Here is a 12,183-nt window from a genome sequence, read left to right as displayed (position 1 = left end):
TTCGTCCCTGATCGCCTGCCTCCTCTCCTCGTTGATCTTTCTTCTTCTTTGTCGTACCGGTCTCACCAAGTTATCCATCGCCAGATGATGGCACAGGAAGTCGGGATCGATCCCGGGCATGTCCGAAGCGGACCATGCAAACGCGTCCAGATGCCGCTCAATCACCTTAGCGATCTGGTCCTGGAGCTCAACCTCCAGGGATCTTCCCAGCTTGAAGATCTTTCCCCCGATTTCTCTCTCGAGCCACTGCTCGACGGGTTTTGGTCTGGTTTCCCTGGCGATCACCGCCTTGGCGATTCCCAGTTCTCTCGCTTCCTCAGGGCGATTCCTTGCCTCTTCCTCTTCCAGACCGGCATTCCCCTCCCCTAGCTCAGCATCCACCATCTCCACGTCCCTTCCGGCGGTCTCCTCTGTTACCGTCGATCTGGACTTCACACCAGGAGGCGGGGTGGTCGTTACGTAACTCACCGATCTCTTGTTTTTCAGGCTATTCTCATAGCACTTCTTTGCTTCCTTTTGATCGGATTTGATGGTGATAACCACCCCCTCCATGGACGGCAACTTCACCTTCATGTGCCGGGTCGACGGTATGGCACCTATCCTGTTGAGCGTGGGCCTTCCCAACAGGATGTTGTATGCTGAAGGAGCGTTTACAACGAGGTATTTGATTTTCTCCGTTCTTGAACCCGCCACATCTGTAAACGTTGTCCTCAATTCTATGTACCCCCTGACCTCCACCTGGTCACCAGCGAACCCATACAAACACCCTCCATAGGGCCTCAGCTGGTCAAGGGGCAGCTCTAGCTGCGTGAAAGTCGGCCAAAACATCACATCTGCCGAGCTTCCTTGGTCCACCAGCACCCTGTGGACCTTTCTTCCTGCTGTTATCAGCGAAATTACTATGGGATCGTTGTCATGAGGCACAACATCCCGGAGATCTTGCTTGGTGAATGTGATATCCACTTCCGACGAGTGGTCTTCAAACATATCCACCGTCATCACAGACCCGCGTACCTCTTCTTCTGTGATGCGGTGCATCCACCTCCTGAGAAGCCCCCTGCAATGGTATGGATTTCTCCGTGCGTAGGCATCTCGTGCTGCTGAGCTTCAGCACCTGCTGGCTGGGAGCTCGATGCACCCCCCGTCCTTCTGTCCAGCAAATAATCATTTAGGAACCCGCTCTTTACTAGATCGTCGAGCTGGTATCCCAATGCTAAGCACGAGTCCACTGTATGGCCAAAGCCCTGGTGAAACTCACACCAGGCGTCTGGCTTTGGTCCCAGCACCCTGTCGCCCACTTTTTCTGGCGCCTTCAACCTAGCGGATATATTGGGAATGGCGATCAGATCCGCCAATCCCATGACAAACTTGTGCTTAGGCGGGCGATTGTATTCCCGGCGTGCTGGTTGCTGGCGTCCTTGGCCCCTGCCTTTGTTCTTCCTTGGATCATAAGGATGGCGAGTCCTCTGATCCCTTCTGGCCGCCTCTGTCTCCAGCACTCTCTGTGGCTGGATCCTGGTCTGGGCGCGTGGCCTAGTGGGGGCCACGCTCCCTCTCTTCTCGGTGACTTCGCTCTCGTCGGCGATGTGGGCCACCGCAAGTCGCCTAACCTCAGCGAACGTGGCGGGGTGTGCCCTGATCAACGCCTCGCAGAATGGTCCTGGCAGCACGCCTTTCTTAAACGCATAGACTAGCATTTCTTCATCCTTGGCCGTCGATCTGACCATCTGCGCCCCAAAACGATTCAGGTAGTCCCTGAGGGACTCTCCCTGATACTGCCTTATATCAAACAGGTCGTAAGACACCCTGGGCGGCGCCTTATTCACGATGTACTGCTCAACAAAAATTTTCGAGAACTGCTGAAAACTGGTTATGTGACCGTTAGGCAGGCTCACAAACCATTCCAGCGCCGTTCCCTGGAGCGTGCTCACAAACATCTTGCAATACACGGCGTCTGATCCCCCTGACAGCATCATCTGCGTATGGAACGTGGTGAGATGAGCTTCAGGATCCTCCACACAGGTGAAAACAGCCTTAACCGGAACCACGCTCGCATGAATGGGCGTGTCAGTGATCGCCTGATCGAAAGGCATAGGAAAAACGCGAGGTGGCGACGACGGCGCGACCTCTTCAGCAACGGAACGCCCCTGTTGCTCCTGAAGAGCTTGACGCAGCTCCTCAGTCACCTTGCTGAGCTCGTCATTCCTGGCCCGAGAGGCGGCCAGGTCCTCGTGCATTCTCGCCTGTTCTATGCGCGAGGCTTCCACAGTTGCCTGCAACGAGCGCATAATCTCTACCATCTGCGCCATGGTCATGGCGGCGGCGCCTTCAGTGGCGACGGGCGCAACTGGACTTGAACGATTGCTTCTCATTTTTCTCATGAAACTCAGCGAATCACAGAATGCAGCGAACAATACTTACTTCAGCTACGATCGGTTCAGCGATCAATCGAAAAAAAAATGTGCGAAACTCCGCAAGAAAACTCAAGAACACCGCAAACCTTCAAACAAACCTGCGATTCCACCAGAAACCACCGCTTTCCCCACGGATAACCAAACGAGCGAAAGAACTCAAAACTCCACCGAACAAACCACGCGTAGACAGCAGAAAACCTCACTTCACCGATCAAAAACCCAAACGAACGGTATAAAACGCGAATTCACCGAACGAATCTCAAACAAACAGCGAACGATGGTTGCACCAGCACACAACCACGCAGAAAACTTCGAAAACCTCCAAGAACTCACGCTGTGGATGGGAGCAAGTTTTACACGGCCCCACGGTGGGCGCCTGATGATCCTGCCTGTTGACCAGAACACTGGAACCTGCCTTGTCAAAGGATCGACGTGTGCACCGCTTCAAGCTTCCGTTCTTCTTCGAGATCCACCTCAAGAACCTGCAAAAAAACAGAGCGGCGCCGCTGCGGCCGATCGCACTCCAACGCCCAAGTCAGTGACAGAACCACCAAATACTAAGAGCAAGAACACTCAAGAAATCTCAAGGAACCGTGCAATGTTCTCTCTCACAGTAAGCTCTCGAACTCGCAAGCGTAAAGAGTATATTCTGAACGTGCGTACCTCAGAAAGTTCGTTGAGAACTCTTATATACCTGGTCACTTTCTCTCTCCTGGCAGTTACAGACCTGGACACGTGGCTCGCATCCAGTCGTACACGTGCCACCATCTGGAGCCTCCTTGACTTGGGCGCTGCTTCTGACTCTCTTTTTGGCTAAGTTATTTATGCATGGTACTGCCCAGTGCATAGCTAACTTGGGAGCGCGATCTCTACTGGAATTGGCGAGTTAGGGTGCTCTCGTACACCTACCCTGTGGTCTCGCCGGCCGCCTTCATAATCTGCACCACCTTCATCTTCGGCGATGTGCTTGTTCTGGCGATCTCCAATCACTTGGTCGCCTGAGTTCATCATCTGGCGACTTCATCTTGAACTGGGCGATCGCCTGGCATGCTGGAGATCGGAGCACGCCAACTTAATAACTGGCAATTACACGAACCCCCCGACTTCCTTCCCTTCTGCAACTCTGGCGCCTTGTCCACACGCCTACTCTGTGGCTTGGGGCCACGTCATCACTTCCGACTACCAGGGCGGTACAGAAATTTAACTAAACTTGGCTTCAATCATCTTTTTCATACTGCAACTCAAAAATTTGATTTTGAACAACTTCAATCTGTTTATCAAGGTTCTAAAAACGTGTATCCATGCTTTGAAATCTGTCACCAAAGTTCTAAAAATTTGTAGCACAAAGATCATGAAGATTCCTTTGATTTTCAGCAAAGTTATCCAACCTATTGACCATAAATCTCTCAAAAGAGGACATTGAGAGAATTCTATTTCCTTTGTTTCTAGCACTTGTTCCAGCACCTGTGTCAGCAGCAGGTTGATCTTCATCTTGAGCATCAACATCAGCACCTTCAGCAGCATCTTGTTCTTCTTCATCATGTTCAGCATGTGCACCCCTTGAGGAACCACCTTGTTCTCCATCCTTGCTTACCCATCTTCCACCAATCTTGGTAAAACCCATCTTACTTAGTGAACCATTGTTCACTTCATGTGTTGATTTCACCAATTCAGATGTTTCTTCCTCAAGATATATTTCAAAATAGTTTAAGAATTTCGAAATCAAGATAGCGTAAGGACAATGGTAGTCACTTAACCTCATTGATTTATGCATGTGTTCCTTGATGATATGAATCCAATTGATCTTGAATTTGCTCATAACACAATATATGTAGACAAGATCTTCCACAGTAAGAACAGAGTGATTGCTCCCTCTTGGTGTTAGAATCCAAGTTACAATGACAGCCATTAGCCTTTCATTCAACTTCAACCCTCCAACTGAACAAGTTCTCACTTGTGCTTGAGGATTTTTCAAACAACTTCTATAATACTGAATCTTGTTGAAATCTTCCACCACACCAATGTTCCCTTTATTGATTCGCAGCCCAACATGTTAGAATGTATGGCTTTAAACTAGAGGGGGTGAATGGTTTAAAGAGGGTTTTCACAAACTTCTAAGTCTAGAATGAAATCACTTCGAGAAAACTTGATTAAGAAATCAGTTTGCCAAAAACACAAAGCAATTTAGCACAGCACCAGAAAAACAATCGGTTGTTTCGCAGAAACAATCGGTTGTTTATACCAGTTCACAAATATAAACTGAATTTAAAGAGTTCAAGGGATAGAGAGAATGCACACAGAGGTTTATACTGGTTCACTCTTAAACCAAGAGCTACATCTAGTCTTCCCAAAAACCACTGGGAATCCACTAAGCAATCAACCCTAGATTACTTACAACACCACCAAAGAAGTGACCTTGATCCCCTCAAGACACACATTTCCTTTGGCACAGCACAAACACCACTAAGAATGCTAATCTTGACAACCTCAAGAACACACAACACTTCTCAGTTTCACAGACAGAGCTTCTTCAAAGTACAAAAGGATTACACTTATTACAGAAAAGATCTGAAATCAATACATGATGAAAATCCTATATCACACCCTCTTGATCAAAGCAATCTCAAAGCAATCTCCAACTATGCAAAAGCAAAATCAATGAAAAACTCAAATATGTTTTTCTTTGATTAAAACTAAGTTCTTGTTTGTTACATAATCTGAACAAACTATTTATTGCAATCAAAGACTGGTCAAAGCATTTAAAACTGGAGCGTATTCAATTATAAAATCATTTAAAGCTCAGTCAAAGCATAAAACAGTTTTTTATTATTGATCCGGTCGGTCATCGGTCTAGGGTGACGTCAGCGACTGATGGCCACGTGGGCTGTTCTTAGTGGGCCATGTGGGCCGGGGAAGCTGATGTGCCTTGAAGAGGGTCACATGGAGGGTGATCGATGATCAGGCGGAGATCGGTGATCAGAGGGCGATCGGTCGTCGTATCACACGCAGTTAAACTAGGAACGAGAAGGGATTCCCGGCAAGAGCGTTGCATACGAGTCTTGTGTGGCAGAGTATCAGAGATCAGAGAGGTTAGGCGCTTAGCAGTACCATGCATGAGAGTGGTCTAAGGGAGCTAGCAGTCGGTCGGTGATTGGTGCTCTCTTAGCCCATAACGTGCATGGGGGCAAAACAGGGGTGATCGTTCACGCGTTAGGTGATGCCTGGTATGCGCGCTTGTCCAAGTCGCACCTGGTACTCACGCTGAGGCTGCCCGAGACGCCCAATGAATGAAACACGCTAAGTTACTTCGTACACGAATAACTTGGGCGTGCGCCGTTTGTAGTGTTTTCGCAGGTTCGCTCAGACTAATTGGAACGTATTTGCGGAAGACGGAGTTTGACGTGGCGAGACCTTCAACGATCAAGTCACCTGCAAGATCAGTTATGGTCCCAAAACAAAGAATCGGTTGAATGCTCAAATCAATCGGTTGTTTTGGTTTGACAGCAAGTCAACCATCAAAAACATTTTTCAACCTTTCTAAAAACACCTAAGTATAAAACAATTGGTTGTTTCGACAAAATAACAGGTTGTTTTTCACTTAGTTTGAAAAACACTTTCAATTAAAAGGTTTGAGAATGCTTAAGCTTTGGATTCAATCAAGAGTGGATTTAACACAGATAATCTACCCCAGATCCTATTCTAAAACACATCAGCAACAGCAAGCACATCCTGCCTTCCATCAACCTTCAAAGGGTTTGGATTCTTCAAAGCTTGAACACACTTGATTCAACAATCTCCCCCTATTTGGTGAAGACAAATCCCTGGTTGCTTGTGTTGGATTTGATTGAATCTAAAGTAGTTCCTGCAAGACAAAGTTTAAGAAAAGCACAATATCTCTGATATAGGGTTAGAGCAAAAAACAGAAACAATATATCAACAGTTTTAAAACCAGCAGAAATAAGGCTTACTTAAACATTCATACACAACATAGAGTTTTGCAAAAATACAAGATAATGATGTTGAACAGTGGTGTTCAAGCTTTGAAGAATCCAAACCTTTTGAAGGATGATGAAGTCTTGGTTGTGCTTGTTGTTGCTGTGTTGTTATAGTCTAGTTCTGGGGTAGTTTGAGTGTTGTGATCCACCCCTTGATCGAATCTAAAGCATAGGCATTCTCAATCTTTGTGAAAGTAAAATGTTTTCAAACTAAGTTAAAACAACTGATTGTTTTGTCGAAACAACCGATTGTTTATACTTAGATGTTTTGAGAAAAGATTTGAAAACTGTTTTTCAAATGGTTAAGCTGTTAAAACCAAAACAACTGATTGATTCGAGGAAACAACCGATTGTTTCTTTTGGGACCATAACATAAAAACTGTTTTATCTTTGACTGAGCTTTAAATGATTTAACTGATTACGCTCCAGTCATTAAATGCTTTGACCAATCTTTTAATGCAATTTAAGAGTTTGTTAAGATTTGATAACAAACTACATCTTTGAATAAATTCAGAAAAACAAAATTGAGAATTTATCTTTGACAAGTATTTGCTAAGAGTTTTTGAGTTTTTCAAAGAGCTGAGATTGCTGAAAGTTTGTGATTGATCAAAGTTTGTGGAATACGATTCTGCTTGTATTGATTTCAGATTACCTTCTGTAACAAGTGTAATCCTTGTACTCTGTGAATCAAGTTTTGTTTCTGTGTTTGCTGAGATTGGTTGTGTGTTCTTAAGGGGATCAAGATCAGCAATCTTAGTGTTGGTGTGTTGGCCAAGAAGAGTGTGTGTCTTGAGGTGTTCAAGGTCACTTTCTTGGTTGTGGTGTAAGTGATCAAGGTTGTGATTGCTTAGTGGATTTCCTCAGGGTTTCTGAGAAGACTGGATGTAGCTCTGGGTTTGGAGTGAACCAGTATAAACATCTGTGTGCAATCTCTCTATCATTAACTCTTTAAATTCAGTTTTGTTTGTTGTTTACTGGTATAAACAACCGATTGTTTCTGTGAAACAACTAATTGTTTTTCTGGTACTGCTGTTTTTAATTGCTGTTTTGGCAAACTGAATTTCTTATCAATTGTTTCTTGTAATAATTTCATTCTTGTTTTAAAAGTTTGCGAAAATCTGCTTTAAACAATTCACCCCCCCCTCTAGTTTAAAGTCATCCATTCTAACAAATGAAAGACAACACAACACAAGTCTCCCCCTATTTGTCTTCACGAATAGACAAAACGATAATTGTTCCACATCATACAGAAATAGAGAATAGAAGCAATAAAACTGATACAAGACCAAAAACAATCGGTTGTTTCGTGAATTCAACCGGTTGTTTTTCCTTTAATCATCTTTGCCACACTGGAGTTCAAAAATCTGATTCTGAACAGCTTCTATCTGTTCATCCAAGGTCATGAATCGTGTATCCATGTTGTTGAACCTGTTGTCTATACTCTGGAAGTTGCTTACACACAAATCATGAAGATTTCTTTGATTCTTGACAAATCCATCAAGCCTATTTACCATGTATCTTTCAAAAGAAGATATGGATGGCATTTCATCTCCTTAATTTCCTGCGCTGGTTCCAGCACCTAGATTGATTCCAGGTTGTTCCTCATGGTGAAAATCCATGTCAGTAGCTTGATCTTCTTCATCAAAATCAGCAGCTGCAACACTTGATGAAGCACCATGATCTCCTTCTTTGCTCACCCATTTCCCATTTATTTTGGTGAATCCCATCTTGCTAAGAGAGCCATTGTTCATCTCTTGTGTTGACTTGACCAGCTCAGATGTCTCATCCTCAAGATTCACTTCAAAATAGAGCAAGAATTTAGAGATTAAAACAGCATAGGGATAGTGATAATCACTTAACCTCATGGCTTTTTGCATGTGTTCTTTGATGATGTGGATCCAGTTGATTTTGATCTTCTTCATAATGCAGTAGATGTATACAAGGTCTTCTTCTGTTAGGACAGAATGGTTGCTCCCCCTTGGAGTAAGAATCCAAGTTACAATAAGAGCAAGCACCCTTTAATCTAGCTTTAAGCCTCCAACCGAACAAGCTCTCACTTGGGCATTTTGATTCTTCAAGCAACTCTTGTAGTATTGGACTTTGTTGAAATCCTCCACTACTCCAAGATTTCCCTTGTTGATTCTTAGGCCAGCATATTTCATATCAGCAACAGCAGTCCACACATCATAAGTGATCTCCATTTCAACTCCCTTCACATGAGAAACAAGGTTGTTTCCCTCAAACTTGAGATTAGTGTAGAACACCCGAATCAAATCAGGGTATATGTTCCCCTTCATCTCCAAGAACCTTCTTAGAGATTGGTCCTTGAGCAGCTTCCTCACATTGTCTAGCTTTTGGCTTTTCAGCCAATCAAAGGAAAAAACTTTGGGGTTGTTTATCACCTTTGTGCTAGTTTCAAACCTATACCTTTCAATGAGCTCATTGTCTCCAGAAAACCAGCCCTCTAATCTCCCTCCAGACCTCACTGCTCTGGTTTTGATCCTCTTTGAAGTGGGAGGAGTTGATTCCATGACAGCAGAAAAAGATGCAAAGAAGACTCACACAAGGAGAGCAAGAGTTCTTGCAAGAGATGGCTTAATTGATTGTTCTTGTGAGAGAGAACAACTGCAACAGAATTTAAAGAAACACAGAACCAAACTGCATTCAATGATGTGAGTGGGTTTCACTTAGTTTGAAAAACACTTTCAATTAAAAGGTTTGAGAATGCTTAAGCTTTGGATTCAATCAAGAGTGGATTTAACACAGATAATCTACCCCAGATCCTATTCTAAAACACATCAGCAACAACAAGCACATCTTGCCTTCCATCAACCTTCAAAGGGTTTGGATTCTTCAAAGCTTGAACACACTTGATTCAACACAACATACTTCGATCCAGTTACTGCAGTCCATACCTCATGAGTAATCTCCATATCCACACCTTTGATATGAGAAACAAGGTTGTTGTCAACAAACTTCAAGTTGGTGTAGAAAACCCGAATAAGATTAGGATAAATGTTCCCTTTCATCTCCAAGAACCTCTTCAGCAGTTATTCCTTGAGAAAATTTCGCACACCATCTAACTTTTGACTTTTCAGCCAGCTGAAAGAGACAACTTTTGAGTTGTTTATCACTTTTCTACTTGTTTCAAAGCGATATTTTTTAATCAGCTCATTGTCTCCTGAAAACCAGCCTTCAAGATGCCCTCCTGATCTTATAGCCCTGGTTTTGATCCCTTTTTATGATGGAGGAGTGGAATCCATAGTGACAGTAATAGAAAAAATGGAAACACAATTAATTTTGAGCTGCAGCAAGAGATGTGTCAATTGGTTGTTTTTGTGTAGGAAAACAACTGCATAAGGTTTTATAACAGCACAAAAACCCTCTTTGATCATTTGGTTGCAATGGGTTTCAGTCTTCAAGAAGAGGAATCTTGATGTGATTCCACTAGCACAATTAGAATGATTCTTGACATTCTTAGGAATCATCTTGAGTTGGTTATGAGATAGGCACTTTATCATAGAATTTCATCAAGGTTCTATGAACAAAAACTCACCAAAACTAGTGCCAAAACACAAACTCATATGCAAGTTCCACATATTGTCAAATTGAACCAATTGAATTGAAAGAAAATGCAAAGGCACTGATTAAACAACACAAAAACTAAATTGCACCGAACAAAAGACTTGAATTGAAGAAGAAAGGATGAAGAACAGCCAAGAAAAAAAAGCACCGAAGCAAAACTAACACAAGCTGAAAATACCAAACAGAATTTCAAAGGAGGCAAGCTAAGACATGAACAATTAAAGAGAAGGAAGGAAGGAGAAGAGAAAGCTCATGAAGATGGAGGAATGGTTGGATGATCACGCCACTAGGAGGACGGAGACTCCAAGATAAGTGTGCAAGCCGCCACTTGAGGTAACCATGGAACCATCAAGATAAGACTAGTGAAGAAGGCACAAAGCTCTCCAATGCTCTCTCAAAAATTGAGTATAGTTTCTCTAATTAAAATTCAAATCTGAAATGTACAAGGGCAGCACCTTAATTTATAGCCTAGAGGTGCTGAAATGCAAGCTAAAAGAATTCAAAATTCCCTCCTAAATTCAAATGCAACCGGCGCCAACTAAGGTCATGGAGAAGGTGTGACCCTCTTTCTCACTTTGGCACCTCCCTAGTTACTCCTACACCTGTCTAGTAACGCACCCCCCTCTAATACTCCTAACTAAGGACCTAAAGATGCTTTAACAAAAGAGGTTTCTAATGTTTCTCTCTTAAGCATCTTCGTACAAAGAAATTACAAAAAGAGAAAATAAACGTCCCTTAGCTCCTAAAGCTTTGAACATGCTTCTTGTAAGCCTTTGAGGTGAGCTTTGACCTCTATGGGCGTCCTCCACTTGAGCCTCAACCTATTCTTGCTCTTGATGATTGGCCTCCATGTCTACTAGAGCTTGATCTCCATCATACTCCCCAAGTTGGAGAGAATTCGACCACGAATTCTGGAGACCTACAGAAAAAGGAGTTAGATCGTTGACATTAAAAGTATGACTACCTAAGAATGTATCAGGCATATCTAACTCATAAGCATTGTCATTAATCCTCTTGAGGATTTGGAAAGGTCCATCCCCACGAGGCATTAGTTTGGACTTCCTTTGAGTAGGAAAATGATCCTTCCTCTAGTGAAGCCAAACCCAATCGCCCTCATCAAACAACAATGCTTTTCTCAATTCTCTTCTTGATGTCTTTATGCAAATTTTTCACAAAAGAAGCTTTTTCATCCCCATCTTTGCAAAAGACATCTCCAAGAAGGGGAATAGGAAGAAGATCAAGAGGTGTTAAGGGGTTAAACCCATAGACAACCTCAAAAGGAGAATGTGAGGTGGTAGAATTTACTACACGATTATATGCAAACTCAACATGGGGTAGTAAATTCTCCTACACTCTAGGATTCCCCGAAATAAAACATCTCAATAGTTGTCCCAAAGTTCTACTCACCACCTCGGTTTGACCATCAGTTTGTGGGTGGCAAGTGGTAGAAAATAAAAGCTTAGTCCCAAGCTTGCCCCACAAGGTCTTCCAAAAGTGACTCAAGAACTTGGGATCTCTATCGGACACTATAGATCTAGGGATCCCATGCAAGCGAACCACTTCTTGGAAGAAGAGGTTTGCAATGTGGCATGCATCATCCACTTTGTGGCAAGGAATAAAGTGAGCCATCTTTGAAAAACGATCCACTACCACAAAAATGGAGTCCTTTCCCTTTGATGTCTTGGGTAATCCTAAGATGAAATCCATAGATATATCAACCCAAGGCATTGAAGGGATAGGAAGAGTAGTATATAAACCATGGGGATGCATTTTAGACTTAGCTTTGCGGCAAGCTATGCATTTATCACACAAACTATGAACATGTTTATGCATATGAGGCCAAAAGAAATGTTCATGCAACACATCCAAAGTTTTAGCAACCCCAAAATGACCCATTAAACCCCCCTCATGAGCTTCTCTAACAAGAGATAATCTAATAGAGCATTGAGGAACACAAAGACGTTTTCCCTTAAAAAGAAAGCCATCTTGTATAAAAAATCTTTGTGTCCTCCCTTAAGACACTCTTGATAGGTAAGAGAAAAATCAAGGTCATCATGATAAAGTTCCTTAATGTGATCAAAACCAAGATATTGAGAGCTTAAAAGATTTAGCAAAGTGTATCTTCTAGAAAGTGCATCCGCCAAAATGTTTACTTTGCCTTGCTTGTGTTTGATCACATAAGGAAATTG

The sequence above is a fragment of the Phaseolus vulgaris genome, chromosome 10 (assembly GCF_051622355.1).
Source record: "Phaseolus vulgaris cultivar YP4 chromosome 10, ASM5162235v1, whole genome shotgun sequence".
NCBI lineage: Eukaryota > Viridiplantae > Streptophyta > Magnoliopsida > Fabales > Fabaceae > Phaseolus > Phaseolus vulgaris.
This window is presented reverse-complemented; position numbering follows the sequence as displayed.